The sequence below is a fragment of the Chlorocebus sabaeus genome, chromosome X, assembly GCF_047675955.1.
Source record: "Chlorocebus sabaeus isolate Y175 chromosome X, mChlSab1.0.hap1, whole genome shotgun sequence".
Lineage (NCBI taxonomy): Eukaryota > Metazoa > Chordata > Mammalia > Primates > Cercopithecidae > Chlorocebus > Chlorocebus sabaeus.
The window spans coordinates 4,417,797-4,442,963 of NC_132933.1; the positions used below are offsets into that span (position 1 = coordinate 4,417,797).

General features: G+C 38.7%; 1 long non-coding RNA gene across 3 annotated transcripts in view; it reads right to left on the reverse strand.

Annotated features, from left to right (window-relative positions):
• Window positions 1–25,167, reverse strand: part of LOC103232746 (uncharacterized) — an 81,695-nt gene that overhangs the window by 7,864 nt on the left and 48,664 nt on the right. Inside the window, exon 1 of one of the 3 annotated variants that reach the window (XR_005237528.2) lies at window positions 22,449–22,569. The exons of the other annotated variants lie outside the window; for them this stretch is intronic. This is a non-coding gene — a long non-coding RNA (uncharacterized lncRNA). Of the gene's footprint in view, window positions 1–22,448; window positions 22,570–25,167 lie in introns of those variants that run through there. 3 annotated transcript variants of the gene reach the window in all.

Here is a 25,167-nt window from a genome sequence, read left to right on the forward strand (position 1 = left end):
CAGGATGGACTTGAACTCCTGGCCTCAAATGATCCACCCGCCTCAGCCTCCCGAAGTGCTGGGATTACAGGCATGAGGCACTGTGCTCAGTCCCTCCTGTATCCTTTAAATCAAGAATGTCCAACCTGTGGCCCAGGATGGCTTTGAATGCAGCCCAACAAAAATTCATAAACTTTCTTAAAACATTCAGGGTTTTTTTGTGTGATTCTTATTTTTACCTCAACAGCTATAATTACTGTTAGTGTATTTTATGTGTGGCCCAAGACAATTCTTCTTCCAATGTGGCCCAGAGAAGCCAAAAGATTGGACACCCCTGCTTTAAATCATCTGTAGATTATTTGTAATACCTAATACAATGTAAAGCTATGTAAATAGTTGATATATTTTATTATTTTAAAATATGTCCTTGTTTTACTTTTTGAGACAAGGTCTCACTCTGTTGCCCTGGCTGGAGTGCAGTGGTGCAATCACAGACCTTCTAGGCTTAAGGGATCCTCCCACCTCAGCGTCCTGAGTAGCTGGGACCACAGGCATGCACCATTATACTCAGCTAATTTATTATTATTATTATTATTGCTATTATTATTACTGTGTAGAGACAGGGTCTCCCTATGTTGCCCAAGCTAATCTCGGACTCCTGAGGTCCTCCCACCTTGGCATCCTAAAGTGCTGGGATTACAGGTATAATCCACTTTGGCCAATTTGTCTCATTTTTATTGTTGTATTGTTATGTTTTGTTCTTAAAAATAACAACCAATCCATGGTTGATTTAATTCATAGATGAGGAATCCATGGATACAGAGAGCCCACTGTACTGATTTTTCTAAAAATCACCCTGATATATTTTGACATTTCCAGTTCCTATCTTGAAACAAAAGGGAGAAAACACTGTTTCCTTGCATTAGATGCACTTCAGAAATGACCATTCCCAAAACATACTGTTTCTCTGAAGAACAAACTTGCTGCCCCATTTAAAGGACAGCCCTGGCTATCCAGCTGTTCAAGCTGAGAAACTTGGGCATGTATAGAAGCCATGACCCTATGAAGAGTTGGATGCAGAGAAGGTACAGTTTTTCAAAAGCCTCCCAGCAGAGTTCAAGGTGTGGTTAGGGCCAAAGTCCAGTGCATAAGGCCCCTGGTGCAAGTGTGCAGGGTGAGGCCTTTTCTTATCCCCATATGTGGAAGTCACCCCTCACTCCTTTGAATCCTGTTCCCTGCCTCCCCAAATGAGACAGACTTCTACTATCACATAAGGGATGATTCTGAGTACTTTCCCACATAGTCACCCTTCTCGCCAACCAGACATAAGGTCCTGGAGGGCAGAGCTCATGCCTTGCTGTGGCATGGCATGTACTGTGGCAGACACAATTCCCAGCACACAGTAGGTCTTTATGACATGTGTGAACGCTCACTGGATTTTAGACTACATAAAAGAGAAATCAGATATTTTTAGCCTCGGAAGAAAAAAAAAAAATCTTATCACTTTATAATACTCAATTTAACTTTGCAGAGTTTCCTTTTATTCTGAAAATACATGAATATATTTCCCAAACTTAATTCTGAGAAATGTCGCAGCAATATTTCCTGAAAGTTAAGGGAGTCCATGGTATTGGAACAAGGGAGGGAAATGAGGAACTTTGCTCTGACCTCTCCTTTCAAGGGGTGACTACTTAAAATGGGAGGTGGGTGGCAGCAGAAAGCTGCTACATATGACTAATTAGCATGTGGGAGTCTGGGGAGCTAGTGGGGCATTTTGCCTCTGACATCTGAAGGTTGGCACAAAAAGGCACAGGCCAGTGGGAAATTGGTGTGAGGGCATTAGGGCGGGCGGAAGCAGGCTCTCAGCCACTTTGCCCCAGGACAGGGTTAGGGTTGGAGACACTAAAATGCAAGGCAAGTTATGAAGACAAAGGCAAGTCCTGCAGGATGAAGATGAGACCAGAAGCCAAACTAACTAGCAGCAGAGCACGCTAAGAGCCTGACCTGAGGACGCTCCAATCTTCCTGAGTAACAGGGTGAGTCCCAGTATCTGGGAGCCAGTGACTTCAACTAGGAGGAGAGGAAGACTGTCCTTCAGGAAGAACAGAACTCAGCACTGTCACTGAGGCCCCTGAGTCTTTACCCAGAGTCGTCTTGATTGTGCATTTAATCATCATGACAACCCTGGAATTAAGATGTTATCATACTTCTTTTACTGAAGCTCAGACAAGTAGAGTAGCCTGTCTATGATTCAGCCCAAGGTCGGTCTGACTGCAAAGCCAAGGCCCATTGGTTCCTCTGTATCTCATAAGTAGAGGCTATCATGTGTCAGAGATGTGGAAGGAAGATATAGACTCACATGGAAGGTTGCTGTAGATAACCTACAAGGTAATCAATCCAAACCAAAGAGTTTTTGAGTCTTTAGAAAGGCAGAGAAGATCACCTGATGGAGGTGCTCAAATCCCAGGGATGGTGGGAGCTAGAAATTAAAGTGCTATACCTGAGGTTCTTGGAGCCTGACTGCTTTTTAAGGCTGATATGGCAGCAGACCATAGACAACACACAGTGTGCCTGGTATCTTGCTAGTGGTACAAGTATTTGTTGAATTCAGTGAAAGAAAATAATAGCACCAGCAGTAATATCACTTTGCATTCATATTGTTCAAAGTAAAAATAAGTATCAAGTTGGTTTGAGCCTCAGACCATATCAAGACATATAGAAGGAAAGGAATTTAATTTTTAAAGTAGGTTATAAAGTTCAAAACAGAACAAAGCTCAAGTGAGTTTCTGACATAAAAATAGATAACATTTTAGATTTTGTTCCATAAAAGAACAAAAAGTTCCATAAAAGAATAATCAGATCAATACTTCAGTAAGCAGTTTCAGCTGTACTGACAAAAATATAACCGACACGGATTTCTGAAGTGGCTAGCGTAAATGGACTGTCATCTCTCTTATTGTGTTTGTATCAGGTACCAATTTTCCTTTTCGTGAAAGTTTTTAAGATGGAGAAGGTGGAATATATTCCCTCATTTTCTCAGTAATGTATTAATAGTTCTTGAAAGAATAGCATTGATTAAAAGAAAAGATATTAGAGGGGAAGGACAGTTATAAGTCTAAACTGCAGATATGTAATTCCAAAGAAAATGTTCATTTATCATCACCAAAGTCAATCTAATTCCAGGAAATAAAATGTCATTGCTTATTTTTGTACTCAAAATTGCTAATATTACAGGCCAACCTTGACAACTTTGTAGCAACTTGACAACTTTAAAACCAGGTTTTAAAAAGAAAATCATTTCACCTTTACCTCCCCTCTTGAAGCAGATGAGAATCTCACTAAGATCCTGTAAATGCAATAATGTTAGTGCTTAGGAGATAGATGGAGAAGCATGTCTCTGAACAGCAGGGCTAACTCATCAGGCATGAGATTTCTGTTTCCATAAGTTATTCACTTATAGTGAGATTCCCAACTCAGCACTCAAACCCACAAAGGAAACTGTCTCTGGATAGCCAGTCAACACAAAGCATCAAAATGGTCCTTTCAAATTGAATAAACCTCACTTCAATAAGGCCCAGATACATGAAGTCAAACTATCTGGATGAAAGGTAAGTAATTTCTGCTGACATCTGGATGACTTGTCTATGTGTCAAAACTGGATATTTTTCCAAATCTCGGTGACCAGGCCACGGTCGCTGGGTACCAAGACATGATGGCATCATATATCGTGTCAAGGCCCACAGAAATAGATCTCTGCTGATGTTAGTGGCATATTCACCAGATTCTGAGTGCTGGCAATCCAATTTCCAAGCATGCTTTGATGCCTGCATCTTCTTGATTCCTCACTGCCACAACATGGCAGAGGCATGCATTAAACAGTGAATTCAAGGCACAGGTGGAGAATGAGAAAGTTAAAGCATGCTGCTTTAATACAATACTTTCAATGATGTTTCTCCGTAGTAACAAATGCAACTGAGGAAATTGAGAGAAGTCCGACATGTTCTTGTTGGGCTTTAATACTGATTAGTCGCAATGATGCAAAAGTTAATGTATCCAGAGAGAGGAAATGCCAGAGACATTTTAAAAGTATTGATGCCGTGTCAGTCTTTAAGTTTTTAGTATTCTTAAAAACTATAGGGTGTGGTTGAGAACAAACGAAATACTGAGTAATAACATGAAACTGGGAGAGGCCGGGCACGGTGACTCACGCCTGTAATCCCAGCACTTCAGGAGGCCGAGCCGGGCGGATCACGAGGTCAAGAGTTCAAGACCAGCCTGGCCAATATGGTGAAACTCCATCTCTACTAGAAATATAAAAATTATCCGGGCGTGGTGGCGCGGGCCTGTAGTCCCAGCTACTTGGGAAGCTGAGGCAGAAGAATCACTTGAACACAGGAAGCGGAGGGTGCTGTGAGCCAAGATCGCGCCACTGCACTCCAGCCTGGGAAACAGATTGAGACTCTGTCTCAGAAAAACAAAAAGCAAGCAAACAAACAAAAAAACAGTGGGAGAACTGCAACTTAACTATCTTTACTTCATTGCCCAAGGTCTGCTGAAAGAAAATAAAAACATAAATCAATTATCTCTGGATGTAAAAACCAAGACCTAGGAAGGAGAAGAGACTTGCTCAAGTCAGTAGTAGGGCTGGAACTGGAACCCAGACCTTCCTGGGTGCTAACTCAGACCTTTGTAACCCATGCTGCATCCCTAAGTCAGCAAGGAGCACTCCCTCTTAATAAGGTTGCACGAATTCTAGTGCATATCTCATAAAAATTTATAGAGCCATCAATGTCTGCAATAAAAAGCTCAGCTAGATTTCCATTTAATGAAAATATTAAAAACACCGTTTGAGAGAACATTGTTTATCTGCAATATCTCTTCCTGTTAAGTTTGATTTAGTGTTTAAGCAGAGAAATCTAATCTCATATAAATCTCAACAGCAAAGAATTCAGGTTTCAAATCAGATAAGGTATGAATTCAACTTCCAGATTTGTGTTCCTTTCTCTAATTGACAATGCAAAGCTTTTGCTGCCATTTATACAGGGAATTGTGTGTCTCACCTGTAATCAAATGAACTCTTCGAGTTAAATACTGATCAGTTGCCTTCTGCTTTGAAGTTTTCTTTAAACAATCAGGATCCACAAGTTTCTCGAATTCAAGCAGACATTCATGCTTGTTTGAAGTGGGGTTTTTTTTTTTTAATTTCTATGTGTAAATGGAATGAATCTATAGAGTTTTGAAGTCTTAATTATGACTGAGCTTTATATATTAGACTTCTAAACACTTCAAAACAATATTAGATACTTGAATGCCACATGGCACACATTCCAAACCTGTCTAATTTCCCATGGGCTAATGCAGAAAGTAGAATTTCAATCATCTGCTCATCCTGAATTCTGGCTTTCCACGTCAGCATTTTCTGATTGGCCTTTCTGAGCAGGTCACTGTGGTAGACCCAAAGATGAAATGTGGAGTTGAAGGTGGAGGAAGGCGAGGCATGGATAGGAATAGACATGACTAAGACCTTGTCTTTTTACTCACATCACTCATGGTCTAGATGGAACATTAAGACAGAAACATATGTATCACTCAGGAAGGGCAGTGAAGGGAGTGTTTCTGGGCAAAGTCTTGGGGTGACTTCTTAGAAGAGAAGGGTGGGAAATTCGTCCTTAAAGAATAGGAAAATTTCAACAGGCATAACTAGGAAGGTTGGGAGTGAGGGAGTATTGCAGGTAGAGGGAACAGCAACAGCAATGGTACAGAGTTGGGAAAGGGCAGATGACGCTGGGGACTGAATGGAAACAAGCCCATAAACTTTGATTGACTCCATTTGGTAGGGCTCATGTATGCAGCAAAACCATATGGTTGGCTAATTAGAGACACAAATTTCAATGCTCTTGTGCCATTAAGATAAGCTACAGGCAACTCTGGAGTCTAAGGCTGATTTCTTCTACTATAATCCATCTAATGATGATGGATTAGGGACTATTGTCTAACTAGGCCCCACTGAAAGTTTCTCTCAAAGCCAATAAAGAGAACTGGGAGCTCCAAGGACCTGGGACAAATGTAGAGCCTTCCTCTGTGCCTGACAAGGTGCCATAATTCTTTTGTTTGCTTGGAACTTTGTAAATTCAAGAGAGAGCAGGAGAGCAGAGGCCAAAGCAGGCTGCCTCCTTTCAGTGGGCCCCATAAGAGGTCTGAGGGAATTTTCAAGTTGAAGCCTCTAAATTAACAGGGACTAATTTCAACATGTGCAAAGATAGAATCTGGAGGTCTGAGGCTGGAAGCTGTAATTCTCTAAAGCTGCTATCTAAACAAAAGCCCACAGAGGCAAACTGGAGCAAACTATGTAGAAAAGTCAAGAAAAGTCTGTTTGGCTAAATTTGTACAATAGGCACATTCAAAAATCCTTCCAGAATTTTCCATTTTCCATTGGGCCACAGCTCAAAGCTGCCCTCTTGTTACAGATAGAACAGAGGTGCAAACCCTATGAGAAAGAAACGAATAACCCAAGAAACATTTATCAGGACTTCAAGTATACCTGTACTGCCAAACACTTTGTGTGACTGCTTTAATCCACATTCTATTTCCTCACCAAGACCATCAGAATCCGGGACAATTTTACATTGTACATTTAACAGTGGTGGTCAGGATTGGTGACCACTTTGAAGTACTAGCACTTGGAATTGAAATACAGGGTTTTAACTGCTGTGTAAGACACCCAGGAACAGAAACCCAATGCAAAAAAGGCAATTGGTCTTTCCTACTACAAACACTGCTTCACGTTCATTGACTTCATTTATGTTCATTTAACTCCAGCAACCTGAAGAATAGGCTATATCGTATTTCAACTCAGAAGTATAATTTACATATGATAAAATTCATCCTTTTTAGTGTATAGCCCTGATATCTGATGAACACATAGTTGTGTAACTACTATTACAATCAAGATATGAAACAGTTCAAGCAGTCCTAAAAATACTCTCATGCCCCTTTGTAGTCAAACCCTTTCAGTATTCCCACCCTTTGACAATTGTTGGTCTGTTTTCTGTCCCTTTAGTTTTTCTTCTTGCAGAATGTTATGTAGATTAAACTATACAGTATGTAGCCATTTGTATCTGGCTTCTTTCACATAGCATAATGCATTTGAGAATCATCAATGTGGTTGTGTATATCAGTAGTTCATTCCTTGATAGTTTGGTAGAGCGTTCCACTGTATGAAAGTACTACAATGTGTTTATCCTTTCATCTGTTGAAGACTACTTGTGTTGTTTCTAGTTTTGAAAATTATATATAAAGTCTTTACAAACATTCACATACAGGGTTTTGTGTGAACATAAGTTTTAAGTTCTCTTTAGCAAATACCTGGGAGTGGGATTGTTGGGTTGTATAGGTACTGCAGATTGAACTATACAAGAAACTGCCAAAATGTTTTTCAAAGAGTTGGTACCATTTTGCATTCCCACCAGCAATATGTGAGATTTCCAGTTGCTCTGCTTCCTTTTCAAGATGTAGAATTATAGTTTATTAACCACTAGTATAGGTGTGTATCTCATTGTGGCTTTAATTTGCAATTCCCTAATGAGTAATGATGCTGAGCACATCATTTCATGTGCTAATTTGCCATCCAAATATCTTCTTTGATGAAGTGTCTCTGCAAACATTTTTGAATATTTTATTGGGGTGTTTGTTTTCTTATTATCCGGCTTTGAGAGTTTTAAAAATATATTATGGTTACAAATCCTTTATCAGGTATGTGTCTTGAAATATTTTCTCCAAATCTATAGTTTGTCTTTTCATTCTCTTAACAGTGTGTTTCATAGAGTTTTAAATTTTGATGAGGTCTAATTTATCAAATTTTTTTTTCCGTAAAAGTATTATGATTTTGGTGTCATATATAAGACATTTTTGCCTAACTCAGGGTTACAAAGATTTTAGCTTAGGTTCTGCATTAGTCCGTTTTCATGCTGTTGATAAAGACACACCCGAGACTGGGCAGTTTACAAAGGCAAGAGGTTTAGTGGAGAACTCACAGTTTCACATGGCTGGGGAAGCCTCACTATCATGGCAGAAGGTGAAAGGCAGGTCCCACATGGCAGCAGACAAGAGAAGAGAGCTTGTGCAGGAAAACGACCCCTTATAATAACCATCAGATCTTGTGAGACTTAATCACTACCCCAAAAACAGCATGGGAAAGACCTACTCCTGTGATTTAATTACCTCCCATCTGGTCCCTCCCATGTGGGAATTCAAGATGAGACATGGTGGGGACACAGCCAAACCATATCAGGTTCTCTTCTAGAAATTTCATTCTTATAGCTGTTACATTTAGGTCTATAATCAATTTGTCTTATTTTTTGTTTATGTTTTGAGGTTGAAGTGAATATTTATGCACACGAATATTCAGTGGTTTCAGCAAGTGTTAAATACATTATTATTTTCCATTACATTCTTTTTGAACCATTTTTGAAAATAAATGGTTATATGTGTGTGTCCATTATTGACTATATCTTGGTCCACTGATCAATGCTATCTTTTACTAATGCTATATTGTCTTGATTATTGCAGCTTTATTGTAAGTCTTAAAGCCAGTTAGTGTGATTCTACCAAATTAGTTCATTCTCAAAAAACGTGTGACTGTTCTAGAGTCTTTGCCTTTTCATATACATTTTAGTATCAGTTTGGTCATTCCTTTTTAAAAAGAAAAAAAGACAAAATCCTTCTGAGATTTTTATCGGGATTGTGTTGAATCTATACATAAATTGAGGTAGAATTAACATCTTAACAATATTGAGTCTTCCAATTCATGAACAAAGCATATCTCTTCATTTATTTAGATGTTTTATTTATTTCTCAATATTGTATAGTTTTTACCATATTTTGTACATATTTTGTTAGATTTATATATAAATATTTCCTGTGTTTTTTAGTGCTGCTATAAATCATACTATTTTTGTTAACTTGTTTTCATTCATTGCTAGTCTATACATATGCAATTCATTTTGTATATTGACCTTTGATCTTACAACTTTGTTAAATTTGTTCTAGTATTTTTTTTTAACTTTTATTTTAAGTTCAGGGGTACAAGTGCAGGTTTGTTATATAGGTAAACTTAAGTGCAGGTTTGTTATATAGGTAAACTTGTGTCATAGGGACTCGTTATATAGATTATTTCATCACTAAGGTATTAAGCCTAGTACCCATTTGTTATTTTTCCTGATCCTCTCCCTCCTCCTAACTTCCACCCTCCAAAACACCCTAGTGTGTGTTCTTTCCCTCGATGTGTCCATGTGTTCTCATCATTTAACTCCCACTCCTAAGTGAGAACATGCGGTATTTGGTTTTCTGTTCCTGCATTCGTTTGCTAAGGATAATGACATCCAGCTCCATCCATGTCCCTGAAAAGGAAATGATCTCATTCTTCTTATGGTTGCATAGTATTCCATGGTGTATATGTACCACATTTTCTTTATCCAGTCTATCGCTGGTAGGCATTTAGGTTGATTCCATGTTTTTGCTATTGTGAATAGTGCTGCAGTGAACTTACACTTGCATGTGTCTTTATAATAGAATGATTTATATTCCTTTGGGTATATACCCAGTAATGGGATAGCTGGGTCTAATGGTACAATGAGTTACCATCTAACACCAGTCAGAATGGCTACTGTTACAAAGTCAAAAAATTACATGCTGGCTAGGTCATAGAGAAAAAGGAATGCTTATACACTGTTGGTGGGAGTGTAAATTAGTTCAGCCATTGTGGAAGACAGTATGGCCATTCTTCAAAGACCTAAAGACAGAAATACCATTTGATCTAGTAGGATTTTTAATAGATGTTTTTAAGGGCTCTCTATGTAGATAACAATGTCATCTGTGAATAGTGACAGTTTTACTTCTTCTTTCCAATATGAAAGTGCCTTTAATAAATATAGGACTGTTCAGTTTATCTTCATCTTCTTATCTTTTGGTGCCCCAGGAAAACGTCTTTGAACCTCTTCTCTACTTTCACTACCTTTGTAATCTCATTCTGTCTCATGGGTTTAAATACTACCTACCCACTACTAATTCTCAGTCACCTCCAGCCAAGATTTATTTTCCATTCTCCAGACTTACCTAACTGCTAACTTGATATCTCCATTTGGAGATCAAGTAGGTATCTCAAACTAAACAAGTCTATAACTAAATTATTAACCTTTTCCTCTGATCTGCCTTACCCATGGCCTTCCCTTTCTCATTGGATGCAATTCTGTTCTTACAGTTGGTTAGGCCAAAAACATTGGCATCAAACTTGCCACCTCTCTCACATGACAACAATCTGTCAGCAAATCCTGATGGTTCTACTTTCAGAATATATCCGGAATCTTACCACTATTCACCAACTCCAGTGCTACCACCCTGGTCCAAGCCACTTTCATCTATTACTCGGACTACTGCATTCACATTCTAAAGGGTCTCGCTGCTTCAGCCCTTGGCCCCTATAGTATATTCTCAATGCTGCAGCCAAATACATCATTCTAACATGTTAAATCAGATCATGTCACTCCTTTGCTTCCCATTTCACTCAAAGGAAAAGGCCTAAGTCCTTCAAATGTCCTGTAAAGCCTTATATTATCCCTTTTCCAGTTACCTGTCTAATCCTCTTCTACCACTTTACCTTGATTTCTCTGTTCTAGCCACACTGGTATCCTTGCTGTTCCTCAAACATGTGAGTCTCACTCTTGCCTCAGAACCTTTGCACTGATATTGCCCTCTTCCCTGAGAATTTCCTAAGGGTAACTTCCTCAAGTCTTTGTTTAAATGTCACTTTCTCAATAGGACCTATCCTGACCATCCTACTTAATACAGCATCCTGTCCCAACTTCACCACATCCCCCTCATCACATACATTGTACTCTCAATTTACCTTGCCCTGTTCTACTTTTTCATTTTTATAAACACTATGGCCTTCTAAAATAGTATCACAAAATTCATATATGAATCAGGTTTTGGGGTTTGAGGGGGGCTTTTTTTGAGACAGGGTCTCACTCAATCACTGAGGTTGAAGTGCAGTGGCACTATCATAGAATACTGCAGCCTTGAACAGTCCTAACCTCAGGTGATCTTCCTACCTTAGCCTCCTGAGTAGCTGGGACTACAGGGGTGCACCACTACACCTGGCTAATTTTCCTGTATATTTCGTAGGGACGGGGTTTCACCAGGTTGCCCAGTCTGGTCTCAAACTCCTGAACTTAAGTGATCTGCCCACCTTGGCCTCCCAAAGTGCTGGGATTACTGGCATGAACTAACACACCTGGCCAGGATCAGGTTTGATATCTGTTTTTTCTTGTTATTATATAAGTTTCATGAGGCCAGGACCTTTACTTTATTCACTGATATATCTCAATTACCTAGAATACTACCTGGAACAAAATAGGTACTCAACAAATGCTTGCTGAATAATTGAATGAACTCCTGCAAGAACAATCCTTTGTGTGAAGCTTCCTAATGCCAGATTCCCAGATGGTCTTTATAAAGGCTCTTATGAGCTGTGGCAGCCTGAGTGCCATGGAAGGAGGAACTGTGCAATTTGGAGAGTTGGGAAAAAGCACCGCCACAAATCTACTGCTGCAAAGCCTGTAAGAGAATATCAGAAAGGTCTCTGAATCACAGTGGCAGACCCAGGGACATTTGGCTGATTTACATCAAGATCTAGCCCCGCTGCTGCCAACAGTGGCTCTCTGTAATACCAGTGACATATTTGTGCTGCAACATCAAATGTTCTCCAAATAGTAACTGCAAAATAAGAAAACTGCTCAGCATATGCAGAGCCTCCAAGAGGGGGTAAGAAATACCATACTGAGCAAGCTCAGAACTGGAAAATAACCCGCCAAAAAACCCCCTCCAAAAAAAAAAAAAAAAGCCTATTTGGGTTGGGCTACTTCTGCTGATATCTTAGTTGAAATGGGAAGGAAAAAAAAAAGAGGGGCTTTGTACACTGAATAAACTCTCCTGACCATCTGTCTGTTAATTCAAAAACATCCTTCTCAAGAATTGGCTCATGTTGTTGGTGCTATTTTCTGGTGAGTATTGGGACTTTTATGTGTGTGTGTGAGATAGAGTCTCACTCTCGCCCAGGCTGGAGTGTAGTGGCACGATCTCGGCTCACTGCAACCTCTGTCTCCCAGGTTCAAGTGATCCTCCCACCTTAGCCTCCCAAGTAGCTGGAACTACAGGTTCGCGCCATCACACCTGGCAAATTTTTGTATCTTTAGTATAGATGGAGGTTTCACCATGTTGCCCGGGCTGGTCTCAAACACCTAACCTCAGGTGATCCACCTGCCTCACCCTCCCAAAGTGCTGGGATTACAGGTGTGAGCCACTGCGCCCGGCCTACTGGGATATTCTTGAAATTGCCTAGTGCCCCAAAAGTGCAGAGCCTAGAACACATAATATATGATCAATTAGTATTAGTTGAGTGAACAAATGAAACTCCAGTATCATCAGATCTAGGGTATGAAGTGGAAATATCATTGGATTTCAGGAGACAAGCCTGAATTTGAGTCCAAATACCACTATTTATTAGGCTTGTGATACCACATCCTTGAGATTCAGTTTCCTTCCCTGTAAAAGAGCAAGACCCTTACCCTGACTACCATGCAGACTTATCTAAAGGAGGAACAAAGGAGAAAATACATGAGAGTTATTTGTAAATTGTGAAGCATGTGACACATGTAAGTTGTTAGGCATTTTAGAGCTGAAGCATCATCTAAAGCATTCCTCTTGTTAAACACAGGAATCCTGAGGCTCAGAGAGGGGCAAGTCACACAATAAGGTAATGGTATGGCAGAGCCTAGAGAGACCAGGTCTCTTCACTGTCAGCCCAGTTCTTTTTTCATTACACCACAATTGTTTTGTGTTTCCCTAAAAATGAGGAAAGATGCGGAGAATGTGAGGAGGCCAAGGCAGCTGGAGTTAGCCTTACAGAGCACCAAAGAAGAAAGACATGCACAGAGAGAATTAGGGAGATTCTTAGAGAGTCTCTCTTGAGCATTTGGCAGAGTACTAATCAACATATGCACATAATAAAACTAACCAAGGCTAGAGAAGGAATCTCTCAAAGAATTCAAGGAATCTGTTCTTGGAATTCACATAGGGCTGGGAATAGAGCTAGTTCCCACCAGCCAGCCTGGAAATCTCATGATTCACAGGGCATACGGTGTCCTGAAGGGCTTTGCCTCAGTAGTAGGAAATAACTAACCCTACAATAAATGCTGCCCTGTTCCTTCCTAAAATATTAAAGAAAGATCTGAAAGGATAGAACTGTTTACTATGAAAAAAGTTCAAGATCATTTACAAGAATGGAAAAAATATCCAGCACACTCAATAAAACATAGGCAAACTGAATCCAGCAACATATACATTTACCATGACCAAGTAGGATTTATCCCAGGAATGCAAAGTTGGTTCACTAACTGAAAGTTAGTATAGCCTCACAATCATGGCAGAAGGCAAGGGGGAGCACGTCCTGTCTTACATGGATGGCAGCAGGCAAAGAGAGAATGAGGAAGATGCAAAAGTGGAAACCCTTTACAAAACCATCAGATCTCGTGAGATCCATTCACCACCACGAGAACAGTGTGGGGGAAACCGTCCCCATGATTCAACCATCTCCCACCAGGTCCCTCCCACAACATGTGGATATTATAGGAGTACAATTCAAGATGAGATTTGGGTGGGGACACAGCCAAACCATATCAACACATATATGTAAGAGGAGATTTATTATGGGAATTGGCTCACATAATTATGGAGGCTGAAAAGTCCCATGATATGCCATCTGCAAGCTAGAGAACTAGGAAAGCTAGTGGTATAATTGAGTCTGAGTCTGAAGGCCTGAAAACTAGGAAGTCAATGATATAACCCTCAGTCTGAGGCCAAAGGCCTGAGGAGGTAAGGGGCACTGGTATAAGAGCTGGAGTTCAAAGGCCAAAAACACAGGAGCTCTCATGTCTAAGGGCCAATGAAAATATATGGCCCAGCTCAAAGACAGCCAATTCACTCTTCCTCCATGTTTTTGTTCTATGCAGTTCTTCAAATGATTGGATGATGCCCACTCCCATTGCTGAGGATGATTCTTCTTTACTCAGTCTATTGATTTAAATATTAATCTCTCTTCTGGAAACACCCTCACAGACACACTCAGAAATAATGTTTTACCAGCTATATGGGTATCCCTTAAGCCAGCCAAATGAACATATAAAATTAACCATCACAGTAACATATCACACCAATGGAATAAAAGACATCACAAGATTATCTCCATACATTCAGAAAAATGTGACAATTCTAACACCCTTTCATGATAAAAACACAGCAAACTAAGAATAGAAGAAAACTTCTTTAACCTGATAAAGAGCATCTACAAAAAAATCCATAGCTGAGAAGAAAAGCCACAGACTGGGAGAAAATATTTGCAAAGACATATCTGATAAAGAAAGAGAAAATGTTATCCAGGAGAAAATGTGGCACACATATACCATGGAATACTATGTAACCATAAAAAGGAATGATATTATGTCCTTTGCAGCAACATGGATGCAGCTAGAGGCCATTATCCCAAGTGAATTAATGCAGGGACAGAAAATCAAATACTGCATGCTGTCACTTATAAGTGAGAGCTAAACATTTGGATACTCATGGACATAAAGATGGCAACAATGGACACTGGAGACTACTTGGGGGAGGGAGAGAGTTAAGAGTTGAAAAGCTACCTATTGGGTACCATGTTCAGCACCTGGGTGATAGGATCATTTGTACCCCAAACCTCAGCATCATGCAACATATCCAGGTAACACATTGCACGTGTACAAAGAACTCTAAAAATTTAACAATAAGAAAATGAACAATGCAATTTAAAAATGAGCAAAATACCTGAATAGACACCTCATCAAAGAAGATACATAAAGAAGGTATATCTAGGCCGGGCGTGGTGGCTCACGCCTGTAATCCCAGCACTTTGGGAGGCCGAGGCAGGCAGATAACGAGGTCAGGAGTTCAAGACCAGCCTGGCCAAGATGGTGAAACCCTGTCTCTACTAAAAATAGAAAAATTAGCCAGGCATTGTGGTGGGCGCCTGTAATCCCAGCTACTCAGGAGGCTGAGGCAGGAGAATCACTTGAACCTGGGAGGTGGAGGTTGCAGTTAGCCAACCCCATGTCACTGCACTGCAGCCTAGGCAATAGAGCGAGACTCCATCTCAACAGAAAAAAAAGAAGAAGAAGAAGTTATATCCAAAGAAGATGACAAATAAGCATGTAAAAAGATGCTCAACATCATATGTCATTAGAGTATTGCAAATCAAAACTACAATGAGATACCACTGTACACCACTATAATGACAAGAACACTGATGACACCAAATGCTGGCAAGGATGTGGAGCAACAAGAACTCTCATTCATTGCTGATGGAAGTGCAAAATGGAACACCCACTTTGAAAGACAGTTGACAGTTCCTTACAAAGTTAAACATATTCTTACCCTATGATCCAGAAATTGTGCTCATGGATATTTACCCAAATGAATTGAAAACCTGTGCCCACAAAAAAACCTTCAAGCAAATGTTTATAGCATCTTTATTCACTATTACCAAAAACTTGGAAGCAACCAAGATGTCCTTCAGTAGATAAATGAATAAATAAACTATGGACATCCAGACAATGGAATATCATTCAGCACCAAAAAGAAATGAGCTATCAAGCCATGAAAAAATGTGGAATAAACTTAAATGCATATTGCTGAGTGAAAGAAGCCAATCTGAAAAGGATAGATACTATATGATTCCAACTATATGACGTTCTGGAAAAGGCAATATTATGAAGAAAATAAAAAGATCAGTGGTTGTCAGTGCTTAGGGGAGAGAAAGGGATGAATAAGCAGAGCACAGATAAATTTTATGGCAGTGGAACTCTTTGTGTGACAGTATAATGGTAGATATGTGGCTTTATGTATTTGTCAAAACCCACAGGATATACAATGCAAGAGTGAACTCTAATGTAAATGACAGACTTCGGGTGATAATGATGTGTCAATGTATTCATTGCTTGTAACATATGTACTATTCTAGTGGGGAATGTTGATAGTGGGGGAGGCTGTGCATGTATGAGAGCAGGGGGATATATGAGAATTCTCTGTACTTTCAATTTTGCTGTGAACCTAAAACTGCTCTAAAAATAAAGTTTTTTTAAAAAAATAGCTAACATCATACTTAATAAATGTTTCCCTCCTAAGATCAGGATCAAGACAAGGATGTCTGCTCTTACCACTTCTATTCAACATTCCACTAGAGGTGCTATCCAGGGAAGTTAAGCAAAAAAAAGAAATAAAAGGCATTAAGATTGGAGAAGAAAGAATAAAACTACCTATATTCACCAATTATATCATCTTATTTTATATATAGAATATACTAAGGGATGCACTAAAAAACTATTAGAACTAATAAACAAGTTCAACAAGATTGCAGATATAAGATCAGTATACAAAAACCAATTGTATTTCTATATATTTGTAAACATCAATCCAAAAATAAAATTAAGTAAGTAATTCCATTCACAATAGCATCAATAAAATAAAATAAAATGCTTAGGAAAAAATTTAACAAAACAACTGCAAAACTTATACTCTAAAAACTACAAAACATTGTGGAAACAAATTAAAGATATAAATAAATGGGAAAACATTCCATGTTCATGAATCAGAAGACAACAGTGTTAAGAAGGCAATGATCTCTATTTGATCTACAGATTCAAAGCAATCCTTATCAGAATCCCAGTTGACTTATTTGTGGAAATTAACAAACAGATTTTAAAATCATATGGAATTGCAAGAAATCCAAAATAGTCAAAACAGTTTTGAAAAGAAATAACCAAGTAAAATGCACATCTCAATTACAAAATATACTACAAAGCAATGGTAATCAATACAGTATGGTAGTGGCACAAGGATAGACATACAGGTCAATGCAATAGAATTGACAGTCATGAAATAAGCCTAGATATCTATCTATGGTCAACTGATTTTCAACAATGGTGCCAAAATTATCCAGTAGGGAAACAATAGTATTTTCAACAAATGTTGCTCAGACAACTGGATAGTCACATGCAAAAGAATGAAGTTGTATACTTACTTCATACCATATAAAGCATGTTCAACTCAAAATGGATCAAAAGCCTAAATGTAAGAGCTAAAAATATGAAATATGTACAAGAAAACATACAGGTAAATCTTCATGATCTTAGATTTATTTGGCAAAGCAGTTTTAGGTATGACACCTGATATGGTTTGGCTTTGTGTCCCCACCCAAATCTCATCTCGAATTGTAATCCCCATCTGTCAAGGGAGGGACCTGGTGGGAAATGACTGGATCATGGGGGTCAGTTTCCCCCATGCCATTCTCCTAATAGTGAGAAAGTTCTCATGAGAGCTGAAAGTTTTAAGTGTGGCACTTCCTCACTCTTTCACTCTCTCTCGCTGCCGCCATGATTGTAAATTTCCTTAGGCCTCCCCAGCCATGAGGAACTGTGAGTCAATTAAACATACTTTCTTTATAAATTACTCAGTCTCAGGTAGTATCCTTATAGCAGTGTAAGAAAAGACTAATACACAGAATTGGTACCAAAGTAGTGGGGTACTGCTATAAATATAACCTGAAAATGTGGGAGTGACTTTGGAAATGGGTAACTGGCAGACGTTGGAAGAGTTTGCAGGGATTAGAAAAAGACAGGAAGAGGAGTGAAAGTTGGAACTTCCTAGAGACTTGTTGTAACCAAAATCCTGATAGTGATAGGCACAATGAAGTCCAGGCTGAGGTGGTCTCAGATGGAGATGAGGAACTTAAAGGGAACTGGAGCCAAGGCCACTCATATTATGCTTTAGAAAAGATACTGGCAACATTTTGCCCCTGCCCTAGAAATCTGTGGAACTTTGAACTTGAGAGAAATGATTTAGGATTTCTGGCAGAAGAAATTTCTAAGCAGCAAAGCATTCAAGGGGTGACCTGTTTTTTCCAGAAAGTGTATAGTTATATATACTCACAAAGAGATTGCTTGAAATTGGAACTTATGTTTAAAGGGGAAGCAGAGTGTAAAAGTTTGAAAAATTTGCAGCCTGGCCATGTGGTAGAAAAGAAAAACCCATTTTCTGGGGAGAAATTAAAGCCAGCTGCAAAAATTTACATAAGTAACAAGGAGCCAAATGTTAATAGCCAAGACAATGGAGAAAATGCCTCCAGGGCATTTCAGAGATTTTCAAGACAGTGTCTCCCATAACAAGCCCAGAAGTCTAGGAGGGAAAAATAGTTGCTATATGCAGCCTTGAGACATGATGCCCTGCATCCCAGCCGCTCCAGTTCCAGCTGTGCTTAAAAGGGACCAAGGTACAGCTTGGGCCATAGCTTCAGAGGTTGCAAGCCCCAAACCTTGGCAGCTTCCATGTGGTGTTGGCCCTGCAGGTGCACAGAAGACAAGAGTTGAGGTTTGGGAACCTCCGCCTAGATTTTAGAGGATGTATGGAAACACCTGGATGTCCAGGCAGATGTTCTGCTGCAGGGGCTCCTCATGGAGAACCTCTGCTAGGGCAGCGCAGAAAGGAAATGTGGGATCGGAGCCCCCACACAGAGTCCCCACTGGGGAACCGCCTAGTGGAGCTGTGAAAAAAGGGCCACCATCCTCAAGACCCCGGAATGGTAGATCCAACAATAGCTTGTACCGTGCACCTGGAAAAGCTCCAGGCACTCAATGTCAGCCCATGAAAGCAGCTGCAGGGTCTGTATCCTCCAAAGCCACAGGGGTGGAGCTGCCCAAGGCCTTGGGAGCCCACCCGGTCTATCAGTGTGCTCTGGATGGAGTCAAAGGAGATTTTGGAGCTTTAAGATTTAATGACTGCCTGGCTGGGTTTTGGGATTGCATGGGGCCTGTGGCCCCTTTGTTTTGGGCAATTTCTCCCACTTAGAATGGGAACATTTACCCAATGCCTGAACTCCCATTGTATCTTAGAAGTAACTAATTTGCTTTTGATTTTATAGGCTCATAGATAGAAGAGACTTACCTTGTCTCAGATAAGACTTTGAACCTGGACTTTTGAGTTAATGCTGGGATGAGTTAAGAGGTTGAGGGACTGTTGGGAAGGCATGATTAGTTTTGTAATGTGAAAATGACATGGGATTTGGGAGGGTCCAGAGGTGGAATAATATTGTTTGGCTATGGTTTGAGATTACAAATCTCATCTCAAATTGTAATCCCCATGTTTCGAGGGAGGGACCTGGTGGGAGGTGATTGGATCATGGGGTTAGTTTCCCCCATGCTGTTCTCATGAGAGCTGGTGGTTTTAAGTGTGGCACTTCCTCGCTCTTTTGCTCTGTCTTGCCTGTCGCCATGATTGTAAGTTTCCTGAGGCCTCCCCAGCGATGTGAAACTGTGAATCAATAAAACGTCCTTTCTTTGTAAATTACCCAGTCTCAGGCAGTATCTTTACAGCAGTGTGAGAATGGACTAATACAACAACAAAAATATATAGATTAATTGGATTTCATTACAATTAAAAACGTTTTTGCTTCAAAAAATACAATCAAGAAAGCGAAAGGATAACTCACAGAATGGGAGCAAATATTTGTAAATTATATACTGGTAAAAGACTTGTATCTAGAACACATAAATAACTTTTACAAAAACATACAGTACAATTTAAAACTAGACAAATGATCTGAATAGACATTTCTCTAAGGAAGGTATACAAATGACTGATAATCACATAAAAGGATGTTCGGCGTCATTGGTCATCAAGGAAATGTACATCACAGCCACAATGAGATACCACTTCATACCCACTAGGATAGTTAGAATAAACGTCAGAGAACAACAAGAATGTTACAGGCAAGAATGCAGACAAATCTGAACCCTCACATACTGCAGATGTTAATAGAAAATGGGGAGCCACTTTCAAAAACAGTCTGGCAGTTCCTCAAACAATTAACCATAGAGGTACTATATGACCCAGTAATTGTATTCCTAGGTACATATCCAGGAGAAATGAAATATATACTCAAACAAAACTTGTACAGGAATGTTTACAGTGGTATTATTTACAATAGCCAAAAAGTGAAAACAACCCAATGGATGAATGGATAAACAAAATATGTTATATCTATACAATGAAATATACTAAGTGAAAGAAGCCAGTCACAAAAGTCCACACATTATGTGATTTCAGTCATTTGAAAGCACAGAATTGGTAAGTCTATGGAGACAGAAAGTAGATTAGTGGTTGCTTATGGCCTGGGGGGAAGCGGAGTAGTAATGGGAAGATAGGAGGTGATAGCTAAAGGATATAAGGCTTCTTTTTACAGTGATGAAAATGTACTAAAATTGGCTATGGTTGTGTTGCACATATCTGTGAATAGACTAAAAACCATTTAATTGCATACTCTAAATGGATGAATTATATGGTATGTGAATTCTACTTCAATAAGCTGTTTTTTAAAAATATGTAGCACACAACAAGATAAAACACACTATGTAGGGCATCCAATCAAATATTACCAGGCATGCAAAGAAACAATAAAAAAAAAAGACTCAGAATGAGGAGAAAAATTAACCAAACCCAACCCCAAACTGAAACAGATGTTAAAATTATCAGACAAAGAGAATAAAACAGTTATTATAACAGTATTCTATATATTCAAAAAGGTACAGATAAGAACAAACACATTGTGTAATGACATGACAGATATAAATGAAGACCTAAATTGAATTTCTAGATGAAAACTACAGTGTCAGAGATGAAAAACACACTGAATAAAACTGATGGCAGAGTAGAAATTGCAGAAGATTGGAAGACATGGGAATAAATACTATCCAAAAGTAAAACACAGAGAAAAAAGGACTAAAAGAAAGAAAAGAAAAAGAACAAATAACCAGTGAACTCTCAGACAACTTCAAGCAGCCTAATATATGTAGAATTGAGTCCACAGGAGATGGAGGGAACAGAAAAAATATTTGAGGGGATAATGACCAAAAATTTCCCAAATTTGATGAAACTATACACTCATAGAACCAAGAAGCTCAATTGAGCCCAAGTTCAAGAAACATGAAGAAAACTATACACAGACAAACCAGTTGCTCAAAACAACTGATAAAGAAGAAAATCCTGGCCGGGCGCAGTGGCTCACGCCTGTAATCCCAGCACTTTGGGAGGCCGAGGCAGGTGGATCACAAGGTCAGGAGATTGAGACCATCCTGGCGAACACGGTGAAACCCTGTCTCTACTGAAAATACAAAAAAATTAGCCAGGTGTGGTGGTGGGCACCTGTAGTCCCAGCTACTCGGGAGGCTGAGGCAGGAGAATGGTGTGAACCCGGGAGGTGGAGCTTGCAGTGAGCCGAGATTGCGCCACTGCACCCCAGCCTGGGCAACAGAGTGAGACTCCGTCTCAAAAAAAAAAAAAAAAAAAAAAAAAAAAGAGAAAAATCCTAAATGCAGCCAGAGGACAACAAAAGACATGTTATGCACAGAGGAAGAAAACAAAGGGGAAAAAAAATACAATAAAGAAAAACAAAGGCAGCAGATTTCTCATTGGAAACAAGACATCAGTGAAGCTTTAAACTATAAAATCTTGAGAAAAAAACATAACTGTCATCCTATAATTCTGTATCCAGTGAAAATTTCTTTCAAAAATAAGGGTAAAATAAAGAGCTCTTCAGACATACAAAAATCAAAAGAACATTTCCTTCAGTCCTTTAGACTGAAGGAAAATGATACCAGATGCAAATACGGATCTACATGTAGAAATGAAGAGCACTAGAAATAGTAATTATGTGCATAAATACATATCATTCTTAAATTACTTAAATCCTTTCAAAAGATAATTGTCTAAATAAAAGGAAAAATGTAAATACATTATAGCAAAATTTATGAGATGGCAATAAAGCAATATTCAGAGGGATATTAATACAACTAAAGATCTTTATTAGAAGTTTCTTAAGTTCTACACTAAATAACCAGAAAAAGGAGAGCAAATAAAACCAAAAGTAAGCTAAGGAAAGAAATAATGAAAATCCAGAGTGGAAATCAATAAAATGAAAAACACAAAAGCAATAGAGACAACTAATAAATTCAAAAGCTAGTTTTTGAGAACATCAGTGTAATTGATAAACCTAGCCATACCGACCAGGAAAAAAAGAAGATGCAAATCACTAATATCAGGAATAACAGAAGGGGCATCACTCCAGAATCTACAGATATAAAAAAGATAATCTGAATAAACATATATACATATGTCTCCTGATATATAATACAGATAATATATAGATATATCTGATATATAATATATACCTGATATAGGTAGGTAGGTATATAGACAACTTGGATATACATTTTTTAAAATTTGAATTCATACTTAAAACCTTCCCACAAAGAAAACTACAGGCCCAGATACCTTACCTGGTGAATTCTACCTAAACATAAAAGAAGGTGTAATTCCAATTCTGCACAAATGATTTCATAAAATTGAACAGGATGAAGTATGTCCCAACATATTCCATGAGGCCAGCTGTACTCTGATACCAACACCTGACAGACATAATAAGGAAAACTACTGATGAATATCCCTCGTGAACAGAGATGTAAACATCCTAAGCAAAATATGGCCCAGTAAACTTTAGCCCAGCATTCAAGGTTAGAAAATCAAATAATGTAATTCACTTCAGTAACACAGACAATCCATATAATCTAAACATCTAAAAAGATGTATAAGCAAAGCTCAACAAAATTTTAAATTGATTCATGATATAAAATCTTGGAAAACTAGGAATAGAAGAAAACTTCTTTAATTTGATAAATGGCACGTAAAAAAAGGAAAATAAAACATAGCAATATTATCATTAATGATGAAAATTCAAAATCATTCCCTTTAATATCAGGAGCTATACAAAGGGACCTGTATTTAACAGTCTACTACTACTAATAGGTACTTGGGTCATTGTTTGCAGGTTATCCATCCATATATTCCTTAGTTTGGAGAAATTCTTTCATATGTTCATCTAGAGTCATAGAAGTAGTGTTTGCAATGTGCATAAACTGGAAACAATGACCCAAATGCCCATTAGTAGTAGAATAGACAATACTTTGAAAGCAGTGAAAATGAATGAGCTATAATCATATGCATCTCACAAAGCTGAATCTCAGGAGCACAATGAATAGCAAAAGAAGCAAGTCACAAGAGAAAATATAATATGGCTCCATTTATATAAGATTAAAGAACAGACAACACTAAACAACATCAACAGTTGGCAAAGGTATAAAGAAAAGCAGATAAATTATTTAACCTAACATTAAGGATAGCTAGCTTATAGTCTGAGAGATGAAGAGTGATATGATATGGTAGAAGTTTATAGGGATTTTCAAGGGACTAGCTATCTGTTCATTTTATAATTTAAACTGTACACAAATAATGTATATACCCTTTTGTATGTATTATGTATCTCATAAAAATTTTTAAGAGTAAAATATTAAGAATAACCAAAATATTTTGAAGAAGAAAAGCAATGCAAGAGAACTCATAACAAATGAAACAAGACAGAGACTCTAGAAACAGCTCCTCACATATATGGAAATGAGTAGGGAAAATAACAGCACATTCAGTATATAATCCTTGGATGAGTGGTTATCTTTCTATAAAAAGATAAAAACATAAAAGCACATCTTCCTCTAACATCATACCAAAATCTTTGTCAATTTTCAGGCAGATAAAAAAACTAATTATGAAAATAAAATCTTTAAAACTCAGAAGAAATTTTATAAGAATATTTTTATGACTTCTGGGCACAAAAAATTACATAAGTAATATGTATTTTGATAGACACACATATCTGTGCATGTGTGTGTGTGTGTATGTGTGTGTGTATATATACGTTGTTCCCTAATTTGTTATTGTCAATAGTGTGTATTATACTCATCTTATAGACAAGGGAGGGATCAGAGTCACAACTGTGGTTGTCACTTGTCCAAAGTCACAAAGCACCTAATTGGTGGGTCCCGGCTTCCTGCCCAGTCTGATCTGACCCCATGAGCTTTACTGACAGTCTTCTTCGCCCACCCTATCCTAAAGCCTCCCCCTGATTCATCAGTAGCCATCTCACTTGCATGCAGCTAAGTCCAAAGAATCCCAGAGTAAAAAAGTAAATAGAATGGGCAGCTTCCTTAGAGCCCATCCAGATCTACTGTGGGTCCTACTCCCAATGATGAAGATTGACAAGGAAAACCTTCTGAAAACTAAAGAGAGGTCATGATCCCTACAGATAATTTCTGCTATTAACTAGCTGTGTCCATGACTAGTTTACTCCCCTCTGAGCCTCAGTTTCCTAGCTCATTGATTGAGGCAATTAGATTAATAATCTAAATTACTTTCCAGCTCTGAAATTCTATAACTCTAGATATAAAATAAATCAGTTTTTCTTTGTGAAAATCAAAGTACTCTGATTTGAATTTCCAAGACTAGAGTGCATGCTTGTGGGCTAGCTGATCTGTAGTAGGCACCAATATTTTACAGAAGAGAAACTCTTGAAGAGCTGAAAATCAAAGTAGCCTGACCCCATACCACTTGGGCAAAGTTGCAATGCAGCACAGCAAAACATCAAGTCTAGTTCAGCTGCCACCCTCCCCCATTATGACTCTTATGAATGTCATTTGTCTGCTAGCTTCACATGATCCTCTACAGACTAAGTGCCTGCTAGTGTAAAGGAATGAAAGTACTGACCTTGGAAGTAAATAATCTAAGTTCAGGTCTCAGTTCAGCCAGTTCTGAGCTGTTTCACCTGGGGCCGCTTGTTTCGCCTCTCTAAGCTTAAGCTTCCTCCTTCATAAAGTGGTGTGACAGTTCTTGCTCTGTGTGACTGTCACTGGATTGTTGTGCACTTTAATGAGATAGTGGCGGCCAAACTACCTTAAAAATGTAATGTGGTCAATGTAAATTTTATCCGATGAGGTAAATGAGAACAAGACTTGAGATATCTCCAGGCTCAAGGATTTCTCCACAGAATTCAGTGTGAGCAGCTAGCCAGAGGAGGTACCAGTCACACTTCAAACTTCCCCTGGCAGTATTTTGCGAAAAGCTGAGCAAAGAAATCTTCCCAGAAGAATCTAAGGACAGGAGCTAATAAGT